The 27,159-nt window shown below is 43.5% G+C and overlaps 1 protein-coding gene and 1 pseudogene across 3 annotated transcripts in view; one reads left to right on the forward strand and one right to left on the reverse strand.

Annotated features, from left to right (window-relative positions):
* Positions 1 to 26,737, forward strand: part of LOC135204911 (TBC1 domain family member 9-like) — a 42,417-nt pseudogene extending 15,680 nt beyond the window's left edge.
* LOC135204507 (hemicentin-2-like) overlaps positions 1 to 27,159 on the reverse strand; it is a 111,446-nt gene that overhangs the window by 39,053 nt on the left and 45,234 nt on the right. The gene's annotated exons all lie outside the window — the stretch shown is intronic.

Here is a 27,159-nt window from a genome sequence, read left to right on the forward strand (position 1 = left end):
AAAATAGTAAAAAATCCAAAGAAAACACTTTTTAATGCTTTGGGTGTATTAAAAACTATGTGACCTGCATTTTATTGCATTTTTCATAAAAAAAACCTACAAATATTGATTATTTTGCCTTTTTTGGAGTCCTATTTCTTGTCAGATCGGCGTCATAGCGCCGTAACCCGGGAATATGTGTTGTAAACCTGGAAATGATTTCTGATGAATATAAGTGGAAAGTGTTGTAAGCCAGGGACTGCCTACCTCTCTTGGATGTGATGTTCACTTATGAAAATCTATTAGTCTTGTTGGGAAAAGGAAAAAATTTGTTTACAAGTTCTTTTATTTAATTGTTAACTATATTAAGGATTTCTTTATATTTGCTGAAAATGTCTAATGAAGATAAGAGTACTACTCTTACATTCTATATTTTATTTTTCAGATTAATAAATGATGAAGAATTCACTGAAGACAAAGAATTGCTGACTAAAGTCAGGTAAGTTTAAATTTCCGTAGCATAAAGTTTTGCAAACAAAGGTGTTAACTAAATTAGTAATAACACTTAATTGATTACTGTGTAGCCAAAGTCAAGGTGTGATATATAAAAGGAAACTGTTTATTTGTTTACAAGCACATGAACATATACTTTCAATACTTCTTGGGCATTCCGTTGAGGTGTGAGAGATGTGTATTTCTGGTGATAGAAGTTCACTCTCGACATGGTTCGGAAGTCACATAAAGCTGTTGGTTCCATGCAACATAAAAACACCATACAAACACACAAAATATATAGGGTATACTTTTATTACAAATTATACTTTTTCCATCTGTTCCTTTATGAACACTTACATATATGCCCAATTTCTGTACCCCTTTCTTCTGGTTATGTCGTATCTACTCTGGAGCGAAGCTTTCTATTGAAGGTAGCTGGTTAGGATATGCAAAACTGCTGCCATGGCAAAGAAAGGTCCCTGTCGTGTTGTCGTATTAATCGTGTTGTTTGAAACAAAAGTTTTAAGGCTGTAAGTAGGCAATGATTTGTAAGTATGTACTATACTACACAAAATCGTTTTGAATAAGTTGATGTTTTTGCCACTTCAAAATCTTGGAAGGGCAGCCACTGTAGGGAATTTTTTGTCGACGGGTAAAATTGATTTGGTTGTATACTTGTTTTATGACATTTGTTTCTCATTCAGATACTGTTTCAGTTCCACCCTCGATGATCTTTAACTGTGCCATAACATTTGTAAGGAACTTGCTCCTTGCAGGAGATTTCCTATCTCATAGTTTTTTCCAATATTGTATTATATAATTTAAAACTTTATTGACATGATAATTGCTTAACATAGCTTCACATGGCTTTGTGTATATTCTGTAAGGAATATGTAAAGTATGTATTTCCTCATTGCAAACCCAATTTTGTATAGTTGATGGTTGCTCATTGTAAGAAGCCCTGACCAGATTTTGTTTTTGTGGCCTGAAAATGAACAATTGTTTGGTGTTTCATTTCAGTAAGAAAAATTCCCTAAGAAGGCATCTTCCTGAAGAGAGACCTGGATGCCAGAGCTCCATTCTGATATGTACCGCAGTAAATTCAGGTACGTGCGAGTGTTTTTTAAGTGCTTCGAGAAGAACTTATTTAAAGTTTATCAGGTGCTGGGGATTTTTAATAGCCTCCATTCTGAAATATACAAGAGTAGTATGTATTAGGATTAGTTTCATATGTAAAAATAAAATTGCTGTTTGGTGTAGAGAGTATTACACACTCAGATGATAACTTTGAGGATAATGTTGCACATTAGACATGCAGTTTGCAAAACATTCATTATGTACCTTCTTCAAATGACCATAGGCCAACCCATAAAGTTAACTGAATGCCTTGGTGTTCCCTTTGTTACGGTAAAGGACTAAAGTGTTACTCAACTATAGGCATGTGCGGATCCGACTCCATTAATGTTAGCAAAAATAAACTTGCGGTGTGTTACTCCATTATAGGTTACCTCTTAGTGAGAAGTTGGAATGGATCGACTACCTGTTTTCTCTGGGCCCCTTACAAGAAGTCCTACATCAGTGGAACCTTGTATGTCTCTCCGAATTATATCTGTTTCGATAGCAAGGTGAGTAGTTTTATTTTTTCTAACTCGAGGACTTTTTATTTTGAATTAAACTTCATGTAGTAGGTTGCATTTTTTATGTTCAAGTATCAGGAACTTGACAAGAAGTCTGTCTGTGAGAATCATGTACGTAATGTACAGGACAGGATTCACTTTGGCGTAAAAGCAATTAGTTTTATGTGAACATATCCTAAGGCTGTTGTGAAGTTAATACAGATTTTGAGTCTACGGAATTTTAGTCCAAAAATAAGGATGCATTGAATTTTTCACAGAATTGTTATTATTATTGGAAAAACAAACCACAGGTATGTAGTTGTACATATATTCAAAGATAAAACTTTACAGAGAGCTTTTGGAAATCTGTTCGGTTCCCCTTTTCAATCAGAGATTAGTTTCTCTGGATTTGTTTCTCCATTTTAAGGACTCTTACTACTTAGTACTATTTTAAATTATATTATATATATCAGAAGATGAACCCTATTCATAGGAAGAAACCCACAGGGGACATGACTTGAAATTCAAGCCTCCAAAGAATATGGCACTTACCAGAAAATAAGAGAATGTAAAGATACAGAATGAAGAGACCCCACTTATTTAAAAGAAATAAAAAATTTATAAATACATAAAATTGTATTAAAATGCATATATTAAAGTTTCATTTTGTCAGCCATATAACAACAGTACATATTCATTCTCACAGATTGCCAACCTGGTCAGCATCGTGTGTCCCTTACGAGAAGTGCTGAGTGTGGAGCGCATAGACAACATCAAAGGAAAACAGCTCGGTAAACGGGCGCTGTTCCTCTGCACCACCCAGAGCAGTTCGAGCAATGTTTCTTTTCAACGATGTCGGTAGACAGGGACTTCGTCATAAGGAAGCTTTCCGAGATGCTGGGAAGAACCATCCCGACCAAGAAGTAAGCGACACCTTCTGTTTGAACTAAGCAATTCATTGCCCTGGGTAACCCTACGTCTGTTCAAAGTTTAAAGCAACAGTTTTTCAGTCGGTAAAAGAGAAGGTGAAGACCACTTGAATACTGATGGATATCCTTCTCTGTAAGGTTAAATTCGCCTTGTGACTCATCCCTCCCGTTAGTGTGGGACATGATTCACCCTCTCATTTCCCTTCCATTTTGCCTGGGTTCTACATTTTGTCAGCATTTATTTTTTATTATCTATAAACCCTGTAGGGGGTTAGTGCTGTAGGCATTGCTTAAGGTTCTTTGCAGCGTCCCATTGGGCCCCAGCTACAACCTCTCCGTTCATATTGTTTTTCTCCCATCTTACTTTCCAACCTCTCCCATTGATTGATTCATAGTGCAACTGCTTTGAGGTTTTCCTCCTGCTACACCTTTCAAACTTTTCTACTCTCAATCCTTTTCAGCACTGAATGACCTCAAAAGTCCCAGCCTTTGGCCTAAATTCTATATATTCTTTTCTATATATTGTCCACATAAAGGGTGTCCCATGCTGTAGTGCAAATCACTGCCTTTGACATCACTGTAAAAGGCAGTGAGTTTGCATGACCATAACGTTTAATTTAATTCTAAAGCTTCATATTGGTTGGGTCAACAACTCAACAACTCCTACTTTTAAACGGCTGCTAAATTGAACATTTTTTTTAATCAGTTCCTTGTAGTACTTATAGATAGTTGCTTGTGTGAACAGTTCCTTCTATTTTTAAATAGCTGCTTGTGTTGTTAATTCCCTGTACTTTTAAATGGCTCTGTGTCTTAACAAATCCTTGTAGTAGTATTTTTAAATGCTAGCTGCTTGTATCAATAGTTCCCTGTACTTTTTGATAGCTGCTTGTGTTAATGATTTCTTGTATTTTTGAATGGCTTTTGTGACAACAATTCCTTGTACGTACTTTTAAATAGCTGCTTGTGTCAACATTTCTTTGCACATTTAAATGGCCCCCAACTTCAAGTTTTCAGTGTCAGGGTGAAGGATTGAAGAGGTCAATTTGTATAGGTATTTAGGAGTATACTATAAAAGCCTGAGGTCAGTTACTGAAGAATGACAATGGAAGCGTCCAGGAGTGTGTATGGAAGTCAAAGTTTGATTGTATGAATGGATCATTGAACAAGTATTCTTGTAAGATTAGCTGTTTGCGGACTATGTGCAGAGTATGAAGGACTGAAAGGGGGGAAGAAGATAAGAGATGTAAAGATGCATTAAGAAATGGGTAACATAGAAGGAAATGGTTCAGAATGTTTCGCAGTGAGTTGGTCAGACGGAGACAGTGAAATGCAATACGTTGGTTTCAGATGTGTAAAGATTGCAAATTTTAGGAGGAAAAATGAAAGCAAGATCAGAAAAATGGTCGTAGGGAAGTATTAAATGCGCTTTCACATTACAACATTGTCTAACGTAACTCTTGACGTACCGATTTTTCACCCGAGACTATCAGAGATTTTCAGAACCCCAAATTTAAACCTCAGGGGTGTAGTACAACCCACAGGTTGGGAACCCAGTTTGTTTGATGGAAATAACTGCTGTGCATTTATATTGATTGATTTCAAAATTACTCAGCACAGCAATCATTTTTAAACCTTCAAGGCCAGTCAAAGAAAGTTGACAACCAAAAAAACACTTGCTTTTTCTATTATGTTGGCTGTGTTTAGAGTTTAAGAAATACTATAGTACTAAGTGCTTAGCATTGTTGATTCATTTGTTAAGAAATTGGCAGTGCAGTGCTCATTGTTTTTTGAGTGATTATAACTCGAGTGACATCTTTCTTGCAGTTGCGAGATGAATGTATTTTTCGTTTTTAGTGCTTTACCGGATAACATCGGCAGAAAACCTGGAACGCGCAGCAACTCCATTAGCGAGGAGAAGGTTGAATATTCAAGTCCGACCTCACAAAGTAAGTCAAGTTACATTGATTGGTTTTGTGATTTTGCTGTTAAGGGCTGATTTTCAGCCTTTTTGAGACTGGACTGATACCAGTGAAAGAAATGTTAGATCGATGTATTTATATCCCAGTTCCAGGCATGCCTTGTTGTCAACAAACAACAGCCTGTGTCAGTAAAGTTGTTCTCCTCATTACCTGTGTTGCCGTCATTGTGCTTTCTTATTAGAATACGTCCAGTCTCACAATCTTTTGATCCAACGTCTCCCGATCACACTCCAGCACAACTGTGCACCTTAATTTTCCACGTAAAGATAACTTTCGCTTCTCTTGTATTTGCATATGATTTAAGGTCAACTGGAGCGTGTCAGCCCTCTGTCTAACGTCCTTCTCTAATAAATTTAGGGAGTTTTAAGCTCTTAAACTCCATGATGCCTCTTAATGACACTGTGTGCAGATATTATGTGATAAATAATCCGAATATATGCCCAAATAAAGCCATAGCTAATATACATGAGTCAAGATTAGTCATTACGATTTCCTTGGAGTTTTGTTTTATGTCTCATTGCAACATGAGATATAAAAAAATGTAGAACTGTTATTCTCACATGCCTATGGGACATCCCACGTGAGGGGTAGTGCCACCAGTGCACCTTGTGGAATGCACTGTAGGCATTACTGAAAGTTCTATACAGCGTCCCTTTGTCTCCAAGCTTCAATCCCTTTAATTCGTTTTACTGTACCTCCGTTCATATTCTCTTTCTTCCAGCAGTTTTTTTAATGCAGTGGACCCCCCGTATTTGCGTTCTCTGGATTCGCAGACTCACACATTCACGGATTTCTCTCGGGAACATTTCTCCGCATTATTCACGGAAAATCCACATATTTGCTGTATTTCTCTATGAGAAATATCCACAGATTCCTGGTTTATTTATCAATTCATCATAAAATGCAATTCTTTGTGATAAAACTATTAAAAAAAAACAAGTATAAAAATTTTTAGTGGGTTTTTCTTGAGTTTTAACTAACAAAATAGGCTGTTTTCAGCATTTTTATAAGGGTTCCAACTATTCGCAAGTTCTAACTATTCATGGGGCGGTCTGGTACGCATCCCCCGTGAAATACGGGGAAGGCTGACCACTGTATACCATTTGTAGTTTCTCTGGGAGCGTCAGTTGTACCCACGCTTGTTGTTTATCTCTAGGTTCTCCTGGCAGCCAGGAAAATGGAGTCAGCAGCAGCTCGGAGTGTCTGGAAGCTGAAACTATCATGTTGCCGTTGAGGACGCTGTGTATAGGACCTGAGGAAGACCTCGAGGTTGGTATCTCCAGATGAAAGTATCTGGCTTACTTCCCTGTTGATAATTTAGGATTTCATGACCAGCTGATTCATTGTTATCCACAGGTATGTTTTACATTACTGGTAACTTCATTGAGGTAGCCTGCAGTCCATTTCCGTGATGCTTGGTGGAAAACTCATGACTGTTGATTCAATAACTGTGATAAACACAGTGTCCTCTTCTCAATTTCTCCACACTTTGTATATGCTTGTCACTACAAAACCTGAGACATATTCTTCCATTTGAGTCTTAGTCTTAATAGTTACAAGCCCACCCATAAGTGTGCAGAAATAAAGATTTTAAGAGGGCATTATAGTTATTACAGTTACACACACATCAGGTAACAAGGGACAAGTAGTTTCTATATGCATATGTTCTTGATTAACTCAAGTTTCTTACATTCAACTCCTCAGGAGGGAGAGCACGATAAACGGAAGCTAGCTCTTTGGGAACGACACTGGAATGAGTATGGTAGAGGCGTCACAATGTACAGAACGGTAGAAACGGCGCGACTTGTTTTGGAAGGGTTACCGGACGATATTAGGCCTGAGGTGTGGATGATATTTTCAGGTATGTTATAATCTTTGTTGTTTAGTTGTATGATTTTGGCTGACAAGTAATGAAGCCTCCTTAATAAGGCTTTTCACAGTCGAATAGTACTGTCTCTGCTTTGGCCAGAATGTGACTGATGTGGTGAACAGGTCTCCAGTCAGGATGAGGGTGCAGTTACCAGAATTCAGGTTGCGTGAGAGGCTGTTCTAGCTTATCAAGCCAGACCTAGTAGATAGTGATTAGAGAATCAGAAAATGATTAGAAAATTAGAAAATGTTTTGTGGTCCTTATGAGGGGTATATAACAAAATATACAGCAGTTGAATTATTCAAGTGTCACAGCCAATCTGTACCAGAGATTTTTTTCATTCCAGCAAATGAAAGTGAAATTGTCTCCCTGATAATGTTATAGTGCCACAGTAAACTACAACTCGGCAAATTTGTTTCGTACATAAAAATGTTTGTTGCAAATAACCTCATTCTTTGGCTCAAATTACTGATTGTTGTAAACACTTAAACTAGAAAAGCAAAGGTTAGATGAATTTCCTCAGGTAAGAGAAATCCCCTCATTACAAGGAAGACCTCTGTGTCTCCCACTTAATTCAATCTGCACTAAGCTTCACTCAAAAATACCACTTTGTTCATGAAACTTACCTGTCAGATATATATATAGCTGTATTTTCCGAAGTCCGACAGAAATTAAAAAACTTACGACACACGTAGTGGGAGTCAGGTGGTTAGTACCCATTCCCGCCGCTGGGAGGCGGGTATCAGGAATCATTCCCATTTTCTATTCATAATTTTTCTGTCGCCGGTGTTGTAAACACAGTTTTCAGCACCTCCGTCTTGAATTTAGGAAACTTGGCTACTATAAGTACCCCTTTTTGATTTTTTGGTATCTTGACTTTTGGATCGGTGGCTAGGCACACGTTAATTGTGGATTTGATTGATTTTGGCTTGATTTCTCTTTAAATAAGATGTCCCTGGTTCTAGTTCGGCTAGCGCCAGGTTTTGTACCAGGAGTGATTGTCGAGGTAGGCTACTGAAAGCATCAGTAGACCCTCATACTTTGTGTAAGAGTTGCAGAGAGCATGTTTGCATGTATGAAAGTCGCTGCAAAGAATGTGAGTGTCTTTCTGATTCTGGATGGGAGAGCGTATGAGTCCTATCTGCGTAAGCTTGAACGGGATAGGTTAAGGAGGTCTTCCTCCAGGAGCGTTTCAGGTAAACGGCAGGAAGCTCATGTTTCTCCTACTAACCCTCCTTTAATCACTACTCCTAACCCTGTAGTGTTGCCTTCGGGCCCTGAAGCAGTGTCTGTAGAGGGTAATACCCTTACACTTATCTTAGAGTCGATTCGTAATTTAGAATCGAAAGTGCTCGCCTTAGAAGGCAAATGTGAAGGTGCAAAGTGCAGTGACAGTGCTCCTTCGTTGGTGGAGGGTGCGTCAGATCGGCCCCATTTCGCCTCTAGGCCTAGACCGCTGCCGGACTCCCAGGTTTCAGGGAGAGGGCATGTCGAAAGCCGCAGGAGGGTTACGGGGAACACCCACCGATCTGACGTGCCTTCGGCAGTATCTGTGGACGTTACACAAACTGCCAAAGAGCGTGCGCGTGCACGTCTCCTGAAAGAGTGTTTCTCTTCTTCAGAGGCTTCCTCCCCGCACAAGGGGCGGGGGGGGGGGAGGTGGAGCTCGCACTCTATTTCACGCCCGCTGAAAAGGAGCGTTGGTGATCGTGACGCTTCACGTCCAGTTTTGGCTCTCGAGAGGCGTTCTTCGCCTGAGAGTGTGTTCGCTGCTTTCCCGCCACAGAAGAAGCGCAAGGAGTCATCGGAGGATGACTTTGTGGAGCGCCCCAGTCGCTCTCGAGCGCGTGCTACGGCAGTTTCTGGGAGAAGGAAGAAGGCGTCCCCTCGCCCCTCGCCTTCTCACAGGATCAGCCCGTCACCTGACAAGGAATCCTCTCCTACTGAGAAGATCCTGCGCTCTTTGCAGCAACAGCTTGCTGATGCTCTTGCTAAGAAAGGGACGCAACCACGTCCCAGGAGAAAGGATGACCGTCTTCCTGTGAAGAGATCTAGAAGGTCTCCCTCCCCCTCTCCTCGCTCGTCTATCTCTCCACTTTCCTCGCCTGCTAGAGTTCGTGCGACTCCCCAGCGGCTCTCTGGAGGACGTGAAGAGGATTTTGCTCGCTCGGCGCATGAAGCGGTATTACCCGCTCGTAAGCTTGCGGTGCGAGAGCTTGATACTTGCGTGAACGCTTCGGTGCAAGTTCACGTTCCTGACGCTCGGTCGGAAGCCAAGCGAACGCAAGTTGCATCTAAGAGTGCTCCAGAGGAAGCAGAGCGCGCACGAGATGTTAAGCGCGCCTTAGTTAATGTCATTCGCACGCCAGTGGACGCCAAGCGTGCGCCAGCGGACGCCAGCAGCGCGCGAGTGGACGCCAATCCCGCGCTAGTGGCAGCCAGGCGTGCGCCAGTGGACGCCAGGTATGCGCCAGTGGAGCAAGTCAGGTGTTGCGCCAGTGGACGCCAGATGTGCGCCAGTGGACGCCAGGTGTGCGCCAGCGGACGCTCGGGTGGACGAAGATGTGGAGTTTCGTCGCCCCCCACCTGTTTGTGATGATTCTTTGCAAGTTGCTCCGGGTCTTAGAGATTCGACCGGAGCTCCTATTAATGAGTCAGCTTTACCTTCCACTTCACAGCAACGCGCCTCGTGGAAACTTAGACCAGATAGTCTTGGTCCAGCCTATTTGCCTCCAACTTCACCTGTGTCGGAAGCAGAGGTTAGTGACGCTTCGGGTTGAAGTGATTACGAGAAACTTTGGGCGGCAGTCTCTTCCGACTACCAGGTTTTGACCCGCCTTCTTCAATCAGATTTGTTTGGAGAGACGTTTCACCCGGAGGCTCCTCGCTCTCCTCCTTCACAACTTTCTTCGTCCAAGATCAACAAGGTTCTCGGCACACTTCTCCGTCAGGATGAAGAAGTCCCTTTCAACTAAGAGGGCTCTTCGTAAGGTCATGACTGGATGGAGAAAAGGAAGTCTCAGGGAAAGACTTCTTTTGCCCTGCCACCTTCGAGAGACTTAGTGGGAAGGCTGGCATTTGGTACGAGACGGGAGGAGACGTAGGTATTAGACTTCCCTCGTCAGCCCAAGGAGACTTCGCCAGCATTGTGGATGCCTCGAGGAGGTCTCACCTGTCCTCTTCGAAAGTTTTATGGTCAACTACGGAAATGGACTACCACCTTAAAGGCCTCTTTCGGACGTTAGAGGTCTTCAACTTTCTAGATTGGTGTTTGGGAGTTCTGGATGCCAAGTCTAGGAGTTCCGACTCGATTAGTCTGGGGGAGCTGTCCAGCGTAATGTCGTGCATGGACAAGGCCGTCAGAGATGGTTCGGAGGAGCTTACAGCTCACTTTTGCACAGGGCTCTTGAAGAAGAGATCCCTGTTTTGCAATTTACAGCGAAATCTGTTTCTCCATCACAGAAAGCAGACTTGCTCTTCGCTCCTTTTTCGGATCATCTCTTACCCCAGGGCTATGGTAAAAGACATTGCGACCAGTCTACAGGAGAAGGCCACGCAAGATCTCCTCGCACAATCTCAAGGAGACCTGCGGTTCCTTCGTCCTCGGGAGTTTCGATTATCAAGAAATCGAAGCCCCTTTCGAGGTAGTTCTTCCTCGAGACCAGCCCCTCGGAAGATGGCGCTTCCAGAGGCAGAGCCACGGCGCTGGCCAAGAACAAGAAGTGAAGCAGAAGTCCTTCAGTCACCGGTTGGAGCCAGGCTTCAGCTTTTTGCGCAAGCCTGGGAAGAGAGAGGTGCGGACAAATGGTCCGTGGACATCTTAAAGAAGGGTTACCGGATCCCGTTCCTGAAACCACCCCCCGCTGTCTACGACACCCAGGGACATGTCTCCTTCCTATCGGGGAGAAAAACAACAAGTGCTTTACGATCTGTTAGATCAGATGATCGTGAAACACGCCGGTAGAACAGGTCTCCGACTTGAATTCCCCCGGATTTTACAACAGACTGTTCCTGGTGCCAAAGCAGTCGGGGGAATGGCGACCGGTACTCGATGTCAGCAGCCTGAACCTCTTTGTCATCAAGCAGAGGTTCAAGATGGAGACACCTCAGTCAGTGATGGGAGCTTTGAGACCGGGGGATTGGTATGGCTTCACTAGATCTCCAGGACGCGTATTTTCCACGTCCCCATCCACCCCCAGTCCAGGAAATACTGCGGTTTGCCTTTGAAAGGAAAAGTGTTCCAATTCAGGGCTCTCTGCTTTGGACTCAGCACTGCTCCCATGGTATTCACCCTACTGATGAAGAACATTGCGAGGTGGCTTCATCTTTCCAATGTCAGGATCTCTCTCTACCTGGACGACTGGCTCGTAACGAGCCTCCTCGAAAGACCGGTGTCTGGAGGACCGTTCACACGACGTTGACGTTAACGAAGTCCCTGGGGCTTCTGGTGAACCTCGAAAAGTCACATCTGACCCCTTCTCAGTCTTTAGTCTATCTGGGGATTCAGATGGACTCAGTGGCTTTTCGGGCTTTTCCGTCCCAGGGGCGACAACACTAGATTGCCTAAGCAAAGTGTCAACCTTTCTGGGGAAGATGCATGCTCGGTGAGGGAATGGATGAGTCTGGCTGGGGACCATTTCCTCACTGGAGAAGTTTGGTTTCCCATAGGGAGGAGGTTGCAACCTCAGGGGACCTCTCTTCAATTCTTCCTAGCCGAACAATTGGAAGCACCAAAACACTTTGGATTCGATTCTGGTGTTATCAGAAGAGGTTAAAGGGACACCTAAGATGGTGGACCGACCCTTTGAAGCTCGCAGAGGGTCTTTCCCTCAAGCTTCAGAACCCCGACCTAGTGTGTTTCCGACGCGTCTTCCAACGGTGGTGGGGAGCAACACTGGGGGGGGAGGAAGTGTCAGGCACCTGGAGAGGGGAACAGGTTGTCCTGGCACATAAACCTCAAGGAGCTGGCATGCAGTTCATCTGGCGCTCCGTTCTTTCAGAACGAAGTCTCCGGCAATGTGGTGCAGATCAACTCGGACAACACCACAGCCCTGGCATATCTCAAGAAACAGGGAGGAAACCCACTCTCGATCCCTGTTCTTCCTTGCAAAGGAGAGATCCTGTTGATGGGCGAAGGCACACGACGTCTCGATACTGACGAGATTCATATCAGGGGTAGAAAACGTCCGTGCAGATCTGCTCAGTCGACAAGGTCAACTTCTGCCAACGGAGTGGACTCTTCATCAGGAAATATGCCAGAGGTTGTGGAAGTTATGGGGATGTCCTCTCGTAGACATCTTCGCAACTTCCAGGACAACGAGACTCCCGCTGTACTGCTCACCAGTTCTAGACCCAGGAAGCAGTAGCAGTAGAACGCCCTCTTTGGGACTGGACGGGGACTAGACGTTATATGCCTTTCCCGTTCAAGGTCTAGGGGAAGTGATAAGAAAATTCGCGGCATCAGAGGGAACGAGGATGACTCTCATCGCCCCCTTCTGGCCCAGCGACCGACTGGTTCAACAGAGGTCATGTCCTTTCTTGTAGACTTTCCGAGGACTCTGCCTCCAAGGATAGATATACTCAAACAGCCCCCACTTCGAGAGGTATCACAAAAACCTCCCTGCTCTGAGTCTGACTGCGTTCAGACTATCCAGAAGTTGGCCAGAGCGAGGGGTTTTTCAAGACCAGTGGCGGAAGCAATCGCAACGGCAAGAAGACCTTCTTCTATTGCCGTATACCAATCCAAGTGGGCTGTTTTCCGGAGCTGGTGCAGGAAGAAAGACATTTCCGCCACCTATACCTCTGTGAGCCAGATCGCAGACTTCCTTCTCTACTTGAGAAATGAAGTTCGCTTAGCGGTGCCTACGATAAAAGGCTACAGAAGTGTGCTTTCTGTAGTCTTTAGGCATAGAGGACTGGACTTAGCCAACAAAACAAGAGACCTTCATGATCTTCTTAAGTCTTTCGAGACTTCGAAGGTACCCCAACCAAGAGTCCCTTCTTGGAACTTAGACATTGTTCTAAAGTTTTTGACGTCCAGTATTTTTGAACCGCTCAACTTAGCTTCGCTTAGAAACCTACAAGGAAGAACACTTTTTCTAACTGCTCTGGCGACGGCGAAGAGAGTTAGTGAGATCCAGGCTATAAGCAAGCATGTTGGGTTTAAGAACTCTGATGCTGTTTGTTCTTTAAGCCCTTTGTTCTTAGCAAAGAACGAAAACCCGCCAACCCTTGGCCCAAGACATTCGAAATCAAGGGTTTGACAGAGATCGTGGGTAATGAGCCAGAGAGAGTGTGCCCTGTCAGGGCTCTCAAATTCTATCTAGACAGAACGAAGGACTGTAGAGGACCTTCGGGCAACTTGTGGTGCTCGGTTAAGAAGCCCGATCTTCCATGTCAAAGAACGCGCTTTCTTTCTTCTTGAGAGACACCATTAAGGAAGCTCATTCCATGTAGTGATAGTGACATGAAACTGTTAAAAGTGAATGCCCACGAGGTGAGGGCTATTTCGACCTCGATAGCCTTTCACAGGAATATGGCACTCAGTGACATTTTGAGTGCCACATATTGGCGGAGCAACCTCGGTGTTCGCTTCACACTACCTGCGGGAGGTGAAAGCGACATACGAACATTGCTCGTCGCTTGGACCATACGTCGCTGCAGACACTGTTTTGGGGGGCAGGAGGTAGCACTCATCCTTCCTTTAGTCCGAGGCGGATCTCCCTTCTTTAGTCTAGTTTAGTGGTATACCTTTGGTAGACTAGGCCAGGTGGTTTTTTACTTCGTTGCCCTCATTGTATGGTCAATGGTCTAGTCACATCGTGGTCACGCCCCCGTTGACAGATCATCCTGAGTGCACCAGCTATATAGGTCTCTACCTCGCTGGCAACTCTAATAGCAACAAGCAGACTTACGCGGCAGTAACCACGAAGTCAGCTTATGCTAACAGGTAAGGAATCAAGATATCAATTATCTGCATTTTCTTTTTCCTAAGTTTCCTTAAATCTTTAGTTCTGTCTACTCCCACCACCAAAGGTGGATTCAGCTATATATATATCTGACAGGTAAGTTTCATGAACAAAATGATATTGTAATGATACAATTAAGTTTTGTTCATACTTACCTGGCAGGATATATAATTAAGTACCCACCCACCTCCCCTCAGGAGACAGTGGAAATAAAAATTATGAATAGAAAATGGGAATGATTCCTGATACCCGCCTCCCAGCGGCGGGAATGGGTACTAACCACCTGACTCCCACTACGTGTGTCGTAAGTTTTTTAATTTCTTGTCGGACTTCGGAAAATACAGCTATATATATATCTGCCAGGTAAGTATGAACAAACTTAATTGTATCATTACAATATCATTTTTGCACCCAGTCTGGGGAGATTGAGGGCAGTGGTTTGATGATTGAAAGATATAAAAAATAAAATGTTCATTTGCATAAACCTTTGGGGAGTTTGTGTTATTATGCAGTGATTTTCTTTATATATATTTTTTGTAAGTCAAGTTATTGTTGGAAGACAGCCTACTCATGTTTCGTGGCATACGGAAGAGAAGAAACATGCAAAATCATGAAAAACTAAATGGAACACCAATCATAAACTGAAAGTTTTAACACAGACAAAAAAGTAAAAAATTAAAATGTCAAGATGCTCAGTTCTCCATTTTTGTGCCAGGGGCCATAAATGAACAGGCGATGAACCCCTCACACTATGAGCAAGCTGTGGTTGCTGGACTGCAAAGGGGTGGCCCAGCGAATGACGAGATCGAGAGGGACCTCCACCGGTCGCTTCCAGAGCATCCTGCCTTCCAGAGCGAAACAGGAATTTCTGCTCTCAGACGTGTGCTCTGTGCATACGCGTGGAGGAATCCTGCGATAGGTAGGTACTGATGTTGGTTAATGATCTGAACTGTCTTTGTTTCACAGCCAGGAGAGATTGCATGTCAATGTCAGCAAGCGGAAGCCTGTTTCCACATTCTTTGGAAGCTTAAATTTCAAGTCAGTGGCCTCTGTAAGCTCCTTCCATATGAATAGGGTTCATCATCTTAATGTTAATCATGATAATAATATTAATACCACCAGAGTCTGTTGCTAAGACAACAATTTGTAATGTAGAGCAGTTTTTGACATATTTACATTACTAATTGTATGAGTATATTGAGTGGTATTTTAAATGATGCAAAAATTAAATTAATGGGTAGAGATTCTTGTAAAACATTATATATTAGATTCACAGCATCTGGAACAATCCTGGTTGAGCTTAGTACAAGTTACAAAAGGAATTGTATACTAGTAGTATTTGATTGCAACAATATCTAGAAATTGGCAGACAATGCATAAATAAAAATTCAGATACAGATTTACTTTATTTTCATTTTTGTTGCCTTTTTTTTTTATACATACAGGATATTGTCAAGCAATGAACATTGTAGCGTCCGTTCTCCTAGTATACTGTAATGAGGAAGAAGCATTCTGGCTGCTGGCGGCACTAAGCGAACGTCTTCTTCCGGATTATTACAACACCAAGGTAGTTGGGGCCTTAGTCGATCAGGGGGTCCTCGAAGACCTCATTCTAGATCACCTACCTGATCTTCACGCCAAACTTTCGCGGCTCGGAATCATATCTTTGATATCTCTGTCTTGGTTCTTGACACTCTTTTTAAGGTGAGTTCGTCCTTGTTTCCACTCAGTTATGTCAGTGATAAGGTGCTGAGTTCCTACGTAGCAGGACCTCATAGGTCTAATTCTTTTTACTCTCTGGATGTCGTGCTGCGAGTCCTTAAATATTACCTATCAGGATTTTAATTTATGAAATAAAACCTCTCCCTATTTGTTAATTTATATTCCAAGACTTGCAGCACAACTCAAAAACTATATAGATTTAATAAACAATTACAGTGGTACCTCGACATACGAAAGGCTCAACTTACGGAAAACTCGAGATACGAAAGCAAATACGAAAAATTCTACAGCTCTACATACGAAAAGTTTTCAAGATACGAAAGGTTGTTGCTGTAAAGTCCCGAGATTCGCCCGGACCACCGAGAACAATTTTAAAACTCCCGCGCCGCCAACTGAGTAAATTTGCCACCATCCTCCCATTGGTTCCTGATGCTAGTCACCCCATAAGGTCCTGCTTTCCTATTGGTCAGCATCTACCCCTTGTGCTTTAAGTATTCTATTGGTAAAAGGATGCTGTAAATTGAAAAACTTATTTCATGCAATACATTAATAAAAAAAAAAAACATTAGGTAAAGATAGAATAAAGAATAGAAATGAATGGTTATTATACTGGTTTTGTGGTTTCAGTAGTGAAGAGAGATAATGAAAATTTATGGCTTACTGTGTAAAGTGATTGCTTGGCGATCGTTCGATACTTGTAAGTGCTGGATGTAAACAGATGTTTGGAATTTTTTTTTTTTTTTTTTTTTTTTTTTTTTTTTTTTTTTTTTTTTTTTTTTTTTTTTTTTTTTTTTTTTTTTTTTTTTTTTTTTTTTTTTTTTTTTTTTTAAGTCAATGGTTACTTAATAATTATTTGAAATGAGTACATGCAATACATTTAATAAAAACATTATGAATTAGATAATCTTAAAATAAAATAAAATAAATCAGAACTGCAAACAACAAATACGTATTTTTTAGAATTCTTCTTCTGTTTTAACATCACGTTACGTATACGTATTTTTCATTATAGCTGTCATTAACTCGGTATCTCCATTAGGTAAAGATAGAATAAAGAATAGAAATGAATGGTTATTATACTGTTTGGTAGTTTCATTAGTTGAAGAGAGATACTAATGAAAATTTATGGCTTACTGTGTGCTAGGAAAAATGATTGCTTGGTGTTTGTTCGGTACTCGTAAGACGGGTAAGAGTAAGAGCTGAATGTAAACAATCGATTGGAAGGTTTTTTTTTTTTGTGTGTGTATTATAGTTAATGATTAATTAATAATTATTTTAAATGAGTACATACTGATTATTTATACATTTTATTGGCATATTCTAAGCTTTTAGCTCTTAGGTTTAGATGTCAGAATCATAGACTAGGCTACAGTAGCAATCGCTAACATAGACTAGGCTTATTGCTAAGGGACATATGCTAAAGTCCTAATATATGCAGTAAAAATGGGGTTGAACATTACATGCAGTTGCATATTACTCAAGTATGTACAGTATTTGCCTTTTTTGAGTCATATTCTTCCGTCGGATCGGCGTCGTAACCCTAGAACATGTGTTTTAGGCCTGGAAATATAATTTACTGGGGTGTTTTTGGAGGGCTTGGAAACGGATTAGCCATTTACATGAAAAATGTGTCCAAGATACGAAAAAACCTCATGATACGAAGGGTGCCTCGGAACGGATTAATTTCGTATCTCGAGGTACTACTGTATAAGATTAGTACCTAGACACCCTACAGACCCCAGCAAGAAGCAACCCCAGGACATCACTAATACACTAAGTCATTTGATGGTTCAACAGTTTTGCTGTCATTTTACTAAATGTATATGTTTTACTTCATGCTAATGTAGAAAAAATGTATACTATATACTACATGTACCCTATGGGGGACGAGGATTTGCATTTTCAGAAGACCCAAGATCCGTACTGTAGAATTTTATGTTTAGTTAGCACTAAGTAATTTCTGTTTTAATCTTTCAATTTATTCCCCTTGTCCCTTTCTCACCAGGCTGCCCATCTTCTTGATCATATTCCTGTATTATTTTCACCTCGTTTAAGAATAAATCATTTGGGCCAGTCAGTAGGTCTTTTAAATTTGTTCCTGTGAACTGTTAAACTGTCTTTCAGTAATGATATAACTTCAAAACAGAAAGTCAAGGTGGTTGTTCTGATTTTGTAAATCTTTGATTTTTTTGTTTGTTGTACTCTATTCCTTCACTCCTTAATGAAATAACCAAGCCCATTTGGGCTGATAGGTCTATTTTGCCCTACTCGAAGAAGTGCTAAGTAATGCTGTAGATACATTGTTACTTTTTGCCATTTTGTCCCCATGGCTGTTCCATTTTTTCAATGGTTTTACTCAGCCAAATCTTGACCCTGTCAAAAACACATTTTTCTTCATTGCTATTGTCATCCCTAGGGTAAGGTGTCAGTTTTCTTGATGCATCTTCAGCTATCTCTGTTGGAAGGATCTTCCTCTGCTAAATATTCCCTCACTTAATCATGCCATGAATCCTTTGCCTTCTTGTTAAACTTCTACTTCTACTTGGTTCAACCCAGGTCCTCCTCACAATCTTTCTTGTACATCCGTAGCGCATGCCCGTACTACTTCAGTTGTGACTCTTGTACCATATCAGTAAACTCAACTACCCCAGTACTTTTAATTTCCTCTTTTTCCTGCATTTCACAACCCCTGAGAGGCTTTGTCAATAATTAATTTTCAGTGCTTTATATGATAATGTCTACCCTTTATTCAAAAAAGGGATTTTGACGAAGGAAAAATCTATTTCTGGGTGATTGGCTCGTGTCGCCCTATGAAAGGATCCTTAATATCCATTCTTTCTAGTAAAATTAACCTAAAATTACCAGAGAAAAAACAAAACTTAGAAAATGTCAGTAAAACTGACTCGCTCACTCTTAAAAAGAAGTGTCGGTATGATAATAGGGGCGAGTGTGGAACACTACCACGAGACAAACACCAATTAGAACTTCCCATCAGAATCCCCTCAAGAGAGAGCTGATACCAACGGGCGATGCAGCCTCTACTACTACTACTAGAGGACGCCACGGACAGCAGCGCCCCTAGCGGACATCCTTAATCTAAAAACAAGTAAAATACATCTTGTCCTGCAAGGGGGGGAAACAAACCATAAAGGGGGGGTTTCATAGGGCGACACGAGCCAATCACCCAGAAATAGATTTTTCCTTCGTCAAAATCCCTTTTCTGGGCTCAGCTCGTGTCGGCCTATGAAAGAGTACCAGAGAAACAGACAGATGGGAAAAAAGGGACAATGAAAACAGTGTAAAATGATGGATATAATATAAGTAAATCAATTACAGCATACAAACTAAGCACTTAAACTAACTTATACTAAACAGTAAAACAATAGAACGTTAGTAATCTTAAAGTACTTAAATGGTAATTACAGTAAATTACAGTGATGCATGTAATAAATATAAGAAAAAGGATTTACTTAACAAATTTACAAAATATACAAACCATTGTGTCCTACCCTAGCATAAAAAAATAAGGGTAGGTACACTGAAGTCCATCATTAATACAAGTATTGCAAAATATACAAACATTGTGTCCTACCCTAGCATAAAAATAAGGGTAGGTACACTGAAGTTCATCATTAATACAAAAATGGTGAATATATACAAACACATTTGTGTCCTACCCTAGCATAAAAATAGGGTAGGTACACTGAAGTACATTATCAGTACAAGTGTGGATGTCCCTAGCAAAAAAATAAGGGACAATCCACTATATGATTCAACGGCTAAGGCTATGATATTCGAGTAGCCTGGCGATAGGGTGAGGCATGTTGGCTGATGTAGGTAGAAAGGAGACCTGGATCTATACTACAACTACTATACAGTATCAGGGGAAACAATGTTTCCCGCTGCTACTGCTGAAAACTTTAAAGATTCCAAGGACTTTAAATAATGCCGTTTAAAGACTGTCGGGGATTTCCATCCAGTATACTTTTTAAGATCCTCAAAGTTCATATGTTGAAAATAATTAATTGAGGTGGCTACTCCCCTGATATCATGTGCTTTTGGGAATGACTCAGGGTTGGCTTGTTTAATGAAGTAAAGGATTTGTTGTCTAATACCTTTTACTGACAAAGTACCACCTTTTTCTCTCATGAAGAGAGCACCTGAGGATCTTGAAGAAGTACGAGATAGAAAGGCTCTAAGAGTTGATACTGGGCAGAGAGAAGGATCCTGTGGAAGTGGGATAAACCTTATTCCAAGGAGCCCACCTTGCAAGAGGATCCTCATTTTTGGCTAAAAGCTACGATCCGGAGCAAGTAGAACTTCTCCTGATGGGAGGAATTCCACATGACCCGCATCCCTGGATAGAGCCGACAGTTCTGAAATTCTGGCTCCTGAGGCTAGGCTTAATAAGAATAATGTCTTCCTCAGGAGCATTATAAATGTACAGGATGAGTTGTCAGTATCTGAAGCTAGTTTGAGGACATCATTCAAGAACCATGAAACTGTAGGTAGGCCTCTGAGAAGGTCTAAGTCTAGCACAGGCTTTAGAGATAGATGTGAAATAAGATTCAGTCAGATCTATCTGAAAACCTACTTGAAAGATTTTCTTCAAAGCCGACTTATGAGTGGTAATTGTGCTAGCTGCTAAACCTTTTTCAAACAAGGACCTGAAAAAGGATATAGCCAAATTAACTGTCATGGTTGTAGTGTTCGATTCTCTCAAGAAAGATGCTAATTTTTTAACAGCTGAGTCATATTGTCTAATGGTTGACTCTCTCTTATCTGATTCTAGGAAGAGAATATTCTGTGGGTCAATATCAGCATCTTTATTAGCCGCAAACTTCATGAAGTCCATAAAGTTAGGGTCTGGAGAATTCCTGAGGGAACGGCGAACACAGTCCTCATTTGTACTGATTGTGATAGCTTGGGATTGGGGATCCGTTGAGGTCGGAGACCCAATTCCAGAAGAAGAGGAGGACCAGTTGCTCTTGGGCCAGTCCGGAGCAATCAGAGCTACTATCCCTTTGAAAGACCTTAGTTTGCTTAGGACTTTCAAGAGAAGATTCACTGGAGGAAAAATATAAATTCTCCTCCACTGATTCCAATCCAACGACAGGGCGCGTCCGTGGCATAAGCCAGAGGGTCCAGGTTGGGGGCCACATAGCAAGGAGCTTGTGGTTCGCTTGTGAGGCGAAGAGATCCACTTGGAGACCTGGGACTCTCCGGCTTACCCACTGGAATGACCCGTCGTCCAGAGACCACTCTGATTCCAGAGGAACTGACCGGGACAGGGCGTCTGCTATCACATTCCTTACTCCTGCCAGGTGAGTGGCAGACAGATGCCATTTGTGTTTGTTTGCTAATGCAAAGATGGCTATCATGACATGATTCACATGCTTGGATTTGGACCCTCCTCTGTTTGATGCAATGAACTACCACTGCACTGTCCAAAACTAGCCTTAGATGAGACTTCTTCGGGGGAAGCAGTCTCTTCAGAGTGAGAAATACTGCCATTGCTTCCAACACATTTGTGTGGAGCTGGCGAAATTGAACTGACCAAGTCCCCTGAACCTGTTTGAACTGAGAGTATCCCCCCCACCCGGACAGGGATGCATCCGTCGTGAATGGTTAACACTGGGAGGGGATATTGAAGGGGTACTTTCTTGGCTAAGTTCTTTACTTTGACCAAGGCCGTAGTTGGTTGCGGAGGATCTGTGGGATTACTGACAACTTGTCTCGATATTTGGAGTTTGCTCTTGACCGCCAAATTCGATTTATATCTTTCAGCCTTGCTTTCAGAAGGATATCTGTTACCGAAGCAAACTGAAGAGACCCTAGGATTCTCTCCTGGTTTCTTCTTGACGTTTGCTTGCATTTGAGAAATTGTCTGACAGATTTTGCATTTCCTTCCGTTTGGCCACTGGAATTGACAGATTGTGGGAAGACAAATCCCATGGATTCCTAGCCACTGAAAACGAGATTCCGGAGTAAGTCTGGATTTCGTTTTGTTATCTGGAACCCAGATGTTCCAGAAAGTGAACTACCTTTTTGGTGGCTTTGAGACATTCCTACGACTGTGGTGCCCAGATCAACCAATCGTCGAGGTATGCTGCTACCATGATTCCTGAGCTCTCAATTGTTGAACAACCACTTCTGCTATTTTTGTGAATACCCTGGGGGCTACATTCAGACCGAAGGGCATCACTTTGAATGAGAATGTTTGATTTCCTAGCCTGAATCCTAGGAATGGGCGGAAGTGCCTGGCTATAGGGATATGATAGTATGCGTCTGTAAGATCGATGGAGGCATGTGACGGCTCCACGCGGAAGTAAGGTCCTTACTTGCGAGAGGGTAGCATCTTGAACTTGTCGCAACGAATGAAAGAGTTTAGCTTTTGACAAGTCTAAGATTACCCTTCTTTTTGTTGAGCCTTTCTTTGGCACGCTGAATAAGCGACCTTGAAATTTTAGATGCTTGACTCTCGCAATAGCTCCTTTCTGAAGGAGTTCTTCCGCGTAATCTGTCAATTCCTTTGACGGTATTTGGTGGAATGATTTGATTGGAGGAGGATCTTTGATCCAACTCCAGCCCAATCCTTTGGACACTATGCTCTGTGCCCAATTGCTGAACCCCCACCTGTGGCGGAAGAGGAACAGCCTCCCTCCTACCTGGGGAGCCTCATTGTTGATGGGCGGGTTGGTCCCACCACGCCCTCCTCTGAACTGTCTGCTCCTCGTACCCCTTCCTGCGCCACGCTGACGAAAGTAACCTCTCGCCCTACCTCTCGGCTGATTGTAGCCTTGAGCCTCATATGTAGGGTTGAAGGCCGGCGAGATAGCGTAGGAAGTGGATGGCTGAGATTGAGGGGGCAACAGGAGGATAGGCTGATTCTGCTTTGAACTGGCAGGTTGTCCTTGTTGGGTAACCGGGACCGCCTGCACAAATTGCTGCTGTTGCTGAGTTTTTTATATGGCTGGAACCTCTTACCAGCCTTCTTCGGTTTCTTACCAGCAGTGGGAACGGACTCCTGTTTCCTCTTCGAGGAAATACCCACCTAGCTCTAAGGCTCTGGTTTGAGCCTAGCAGCTTCGTGGTGTACCTCGTTAACCGCGGACTCTGGGAAGAGATCCGCTCCCCACATGCTAGAGGCCAAGAGTCTATTCGGCTCATGCCTAATAGTACATTCTTGTAGAACATGCTTTCGACAGTTCCTCCTAGCCTGGAAGAAGTCAAAAGCGTCCGTTAGAACCGTCTGGAACTGAGATTTCGCTAGAATCTTGAACAGCGGTTCCGTAGCGTAGACCCGAGGGCAGCCATTTCCGTAATTATAAGGAATTTGAGGGACCTGCCAAACCTGGTTCGCGCATCAAACTCTGCCTGGATTAGGGAATCCGGCAGCCTTGGTAGTTTCTCGCCGAACTGGTCCATGGCGCAGTCCGGTTTGAGCTTACCAAGCGTGAACGTAGCTGGCAAGTTCTCCCACAATTCTCCGAAGGCCGGGAAGAGCGGAGAAGTAGACTCCGCCTCCCTCAACTGTGGGATGGGCTCATCCTTGAGGACTGCCTGAAGGGACTTCTCCACTAATTTCGTGGCGAACGGAAGAGAAACCTCCTCTTCCGTCGCGAAAATAGTGAAGGGACTCTTGTAGGCCTGGAGTTTGGTGTTCGTACACTCCCAGTCCTCAAGGCAGTGAACCCATTCCCGCTGAGCATGATCTCTACTATATAGGACCGCGACTCCTTAGAGATCTTGTCTTCCCTCATCAGAGCCGTTGGCGTCAGCCTAGCATAACCGATGAAAGGCTGCGTCAGACCCGGAGGGTAAAACTCGAAGTCCTCAATCCTTCGAGTTCCACACTCCGAGATAGAGATCATTCCATCCTTGAACGGAGCGTAGGCAGCTACTCTCCATGGGTTCTCCATAGAGAAAGCTGGCAAAGAGTCATATGGCGGGAGTTGAAGAATCCCAGTGCTTGACGCTGGGGAGACTGGAGGAGGAACCTGAGATAGCCCAGCTACTCGGTCCTCATTTTCTCTCATCCTGTTAGAGAGATCTTGAATTGATTGGCTAGACTGAGACAGAGTGTTTGACAACTGTGCAAACATCTGCTCGAACCGTGACCCCAGGGCGGAGATTTGCGAGCCCATCATCTCGCCCACCTGTTGCATCACCCCTGCTGAGAAAGTAGAGGGATCAAAGGTGCTAGGACCTGCTACCCCTACCGGCGTAGCCGGAGTGGAAGCGGTGGAGGCGGGAGAAGGCACTGGCTCGGCGGGAGGCGCGAGCCTTCTCCTTCGAAGCCTTGCTTCTGGAGCTCTTTGGTGAGAAGAGCTCGGCTTTGCTTTCACCGCATCGGCGTAGGAAGTCGACGACTTCCTAGCCGAAGAGACGAAGACGACTTCCTAGAAGTTGTCTTGGCCAGAGTCTTCGGTTCTCTCTGTCCCTTCACCTTTGGGGGTACAGAGAGAGCGGGAGAGCGGGTAGGGATCTCAGATCCCACAAAGCCTTGGAATGAAGCACTAGAAGAGGGGACAGGAGAAGATCCAGAAGCACCCAAGGAAAGACCTTGGGCGCCCGACACACCTACCTCAACCAACAAATCCTCCACCCTACCGCCATAGGTTCGATGTTAAGGTCCAGGGCAGCGACGTCCGGGACCGACTCCTGGGAGGCTACGACCCCAAAGGATTGCTGGAGGTCCTTGCTGGATGGAGGCTATCAGCGGGGCAGCGGACAAGGGGTCAACGTAACCAGTCGACTTGGCCCGCGGGGAAGATCTGGACGGCCAGCTTCTTATCCAGAATGTAGGGCTGGCCTTTGGCGGCGTTCTTCCCGAAGCCGCCCACCCACGCTTTCAGGGTGGCGAGGGCGACTTCCCTCACACCGGTAGCCTGAAAGAAAGGCAAGATTAGTTTCCAATGGTGGAACGGGGTTAACAAACTTACGACTAAAGTTGTTAGTAAAATGATAAGTTAAGCCTATAACGGACGTTACCCCATCTCCCAGCTGATCCGACCAGGTCGTAGCAGATGGCGCAGGCTTCAGGGTGCCAGACGATCATCTCGTTGTAAGACGTGGCACGGGGGGCGTGAGACCTACACTCATCATGTCCACAGGGGTCGAACAGCGTCGCGTTACACGCTGGGACCTGGCAGTTGGTAGCCTGTAAGTGGAAAGATACATGAGTACCAGGTAAACACTTACAGTCTAACGATGCTCCGCTTGTGCCGGAGCGATAAAGTTAGATTAAACCAGAGCCCCGCCAAAATACGTGTGGTAACCAGGTTGGTTGTGATCTCTAGGCTATAGCTCCGCTGATGGCGGAGACACAAAAGAGAAAACCAACCAGGAGTGGTGGTAAAAGGAAACCACGACGGAAATGGCGGGGATGGAAATAAATTCAATTCAATAATAATAATACAATTCATTGTAAAATTAGGGTATATCCTTAAAAATAGTGATAATAATTAACCTTCCTCCGCCCGTCTACTAGAAGAGTGCGCGGGTAAGAGACAAGCTCTCTCCAGTAGCGGGGGAGAGATGAAGGGATATAGTAGGTGCAAGCAACCGACCACTAGAGGTGCCCACCCCGCCCGCTAGCGGAGCCAGTAACCCATAACCAAAGGTGCCCCGGCTGCGACGGAAGGCTCCTTTCGTATAGCGAGGCAGGTGGCTGAGCAACTGGGGAGGGGGGGAAGGTCTCGGAGAAACACGGCGGGAGCGAGAGAGAGGGGGGAGGGAGGTGGCCTACTCCTCCCCCGCCTCACAACTACCGCCTGGAGACTCGGTACCTCATGAGTGGTCGCCCTATACCCCCCGCTGGGAGGAACCCCTGGCCGCCTCAGAGAAGTGGTGAGAAGGCAACTGAGGTTGTCATGACAACCAAGGGGTCCCCCAGCTCCTCCCTATACCATAAGGGGAGGGCGGGGGTATGGGTAAGGTGCGATGGGACACGTGACCGCTAGTGGCCTAGGCCGCGCGCAAACCAACCAACCGTGAGAGGGCCCAGCGTGAACCAGGCTGTACCAATACAAGGAACAAGCACCTAGGCTAGCCTAACACCCTAAATGTAATAAATAATACATCGAAAAGATGGAAAAGACTTTTAGAAAAGAGAAAGAAGCCCAGGAGGAGGCAGACTGTTCCAAGAAACAGAGGCCTACTCGGAGCCAGCGATAGCCGATGAAGAGCAAGAGCCGGGATGCTGGGCCGGAATAACAAAATAGCCCTAAATACCAAACTAAGAGAAATGGTAGGAGGGCTGAACTAGCTAAAACTCGATGTAAAAACAATGAACGTATTAAAGTAAGCCCATAAGTATAAGAATCCCAGTATGGAGGACCGGGAATTCTTACGAGGCAGCATGGCGCTGCCACGAGACAACCAGGGAAACCGTATATGACCTATTAAGAGGAAAATACAGGTACCCGGAAGATAAAATGGTGGTAAAATATTACTTATGAGTTACTTTACTTAGCCGTGGCAATAGCTGAGCGTTCCATGGTAGAATACAGTGGTAAATCCAGAAATAGCACAGCACAAGAAAAATGGCGACTTGTCGCTAGCGCTAAAAATTAAGGATGTCGCTAGGGGCGCTGCTGTCCGTGGCGTACCTCTAGTCGTAGTAGTAGAGGCTGCATCGCCCGTTGGTATCAGCTCTCTCTTGAGGGGATTCTGATGGGAAGTTCTAATTGGTGTTTGTCTCGTGGTAGTGTTCCACACTCGCCCCTATTATCATACCGACACTTCTTTTAAGAGTGAGCGAGTCAGTTTTACTGACATTTTCTTAATTTGTTTTTTCTCTGGTAATTTTAGGTTAATTTTACCTAGAAAGAATGATATTAAGGATCCTTTCATAGGCCGACACGAGCTGAGCCCAGAAATGAATGAATGTGAATTGGCTTCTCTCCCTCTTAAGATAATGTGGCATAGAAAAAATACTATTTTGAACTAATGGAAATTGAGGAATCCCACAGACTTTTGTTCTGGCATTTTATTAACATTAAGTCTTGTCTTTTATCATTCAAGTGTGATGCCCTTCGAAGCAGCAGTTCACGTGGTCGACTGTTTCTTTTACGACGGTGCCCGTGTGATCTTCATGGTGGCCCTTGCTATCTTGAATGCCAACAAAGATGTTCTTGAAAGTAAGTTAGTGCACTGGTAATGAAGTCATATATGCTTAGACAGATTGTAGCCTCTGGGAGGATTTGAATATTATGCAAAATTATTTGAACCTGTAGGGAAATGTAGTGTTCCGTAGATAAAGGTGCAGAGTGTCTTGCATGAGTTATGCATACTAAATTTGATCTTGTTGCATGCTTACAATGCTGTATTCAACAGTAAAGATTTTTACAGTTTCAGTTTTTATAATGCTCTATATTCAATGCATAAATCTGAATTGCATGATGTTCAATATTAAAAACATTGCATAGTGTGGTAACAGAATCATTCACTTGATGGAAAAATATAGCCAAGCCAAAACTTACTCAAACCAGCAAAATTACATCAGCACTGGACTAGATCAGCCATGTCACTATGCAGCGTGTTGTACTAGAATGGGGTATGATGCATGAGTTACTTAGATACAAAGAAGACCTCTTG

The sequence above is a fragment of the Macrobrachium nipponense genome, chromosome 47 (assembly GCF_015104395.2).
Source record: "Macrobrachium nipponense isolate FS-2020 chromosome 47, ASM1510439v2, whole genome shotgun sequence".
Lineage (NCBI taxonomy): Eukaryota > Metazoa > Arthropoda > Malacostraca > Decapoda > Palaemonidae > Macrobrachium > Macrobrachium nipponense.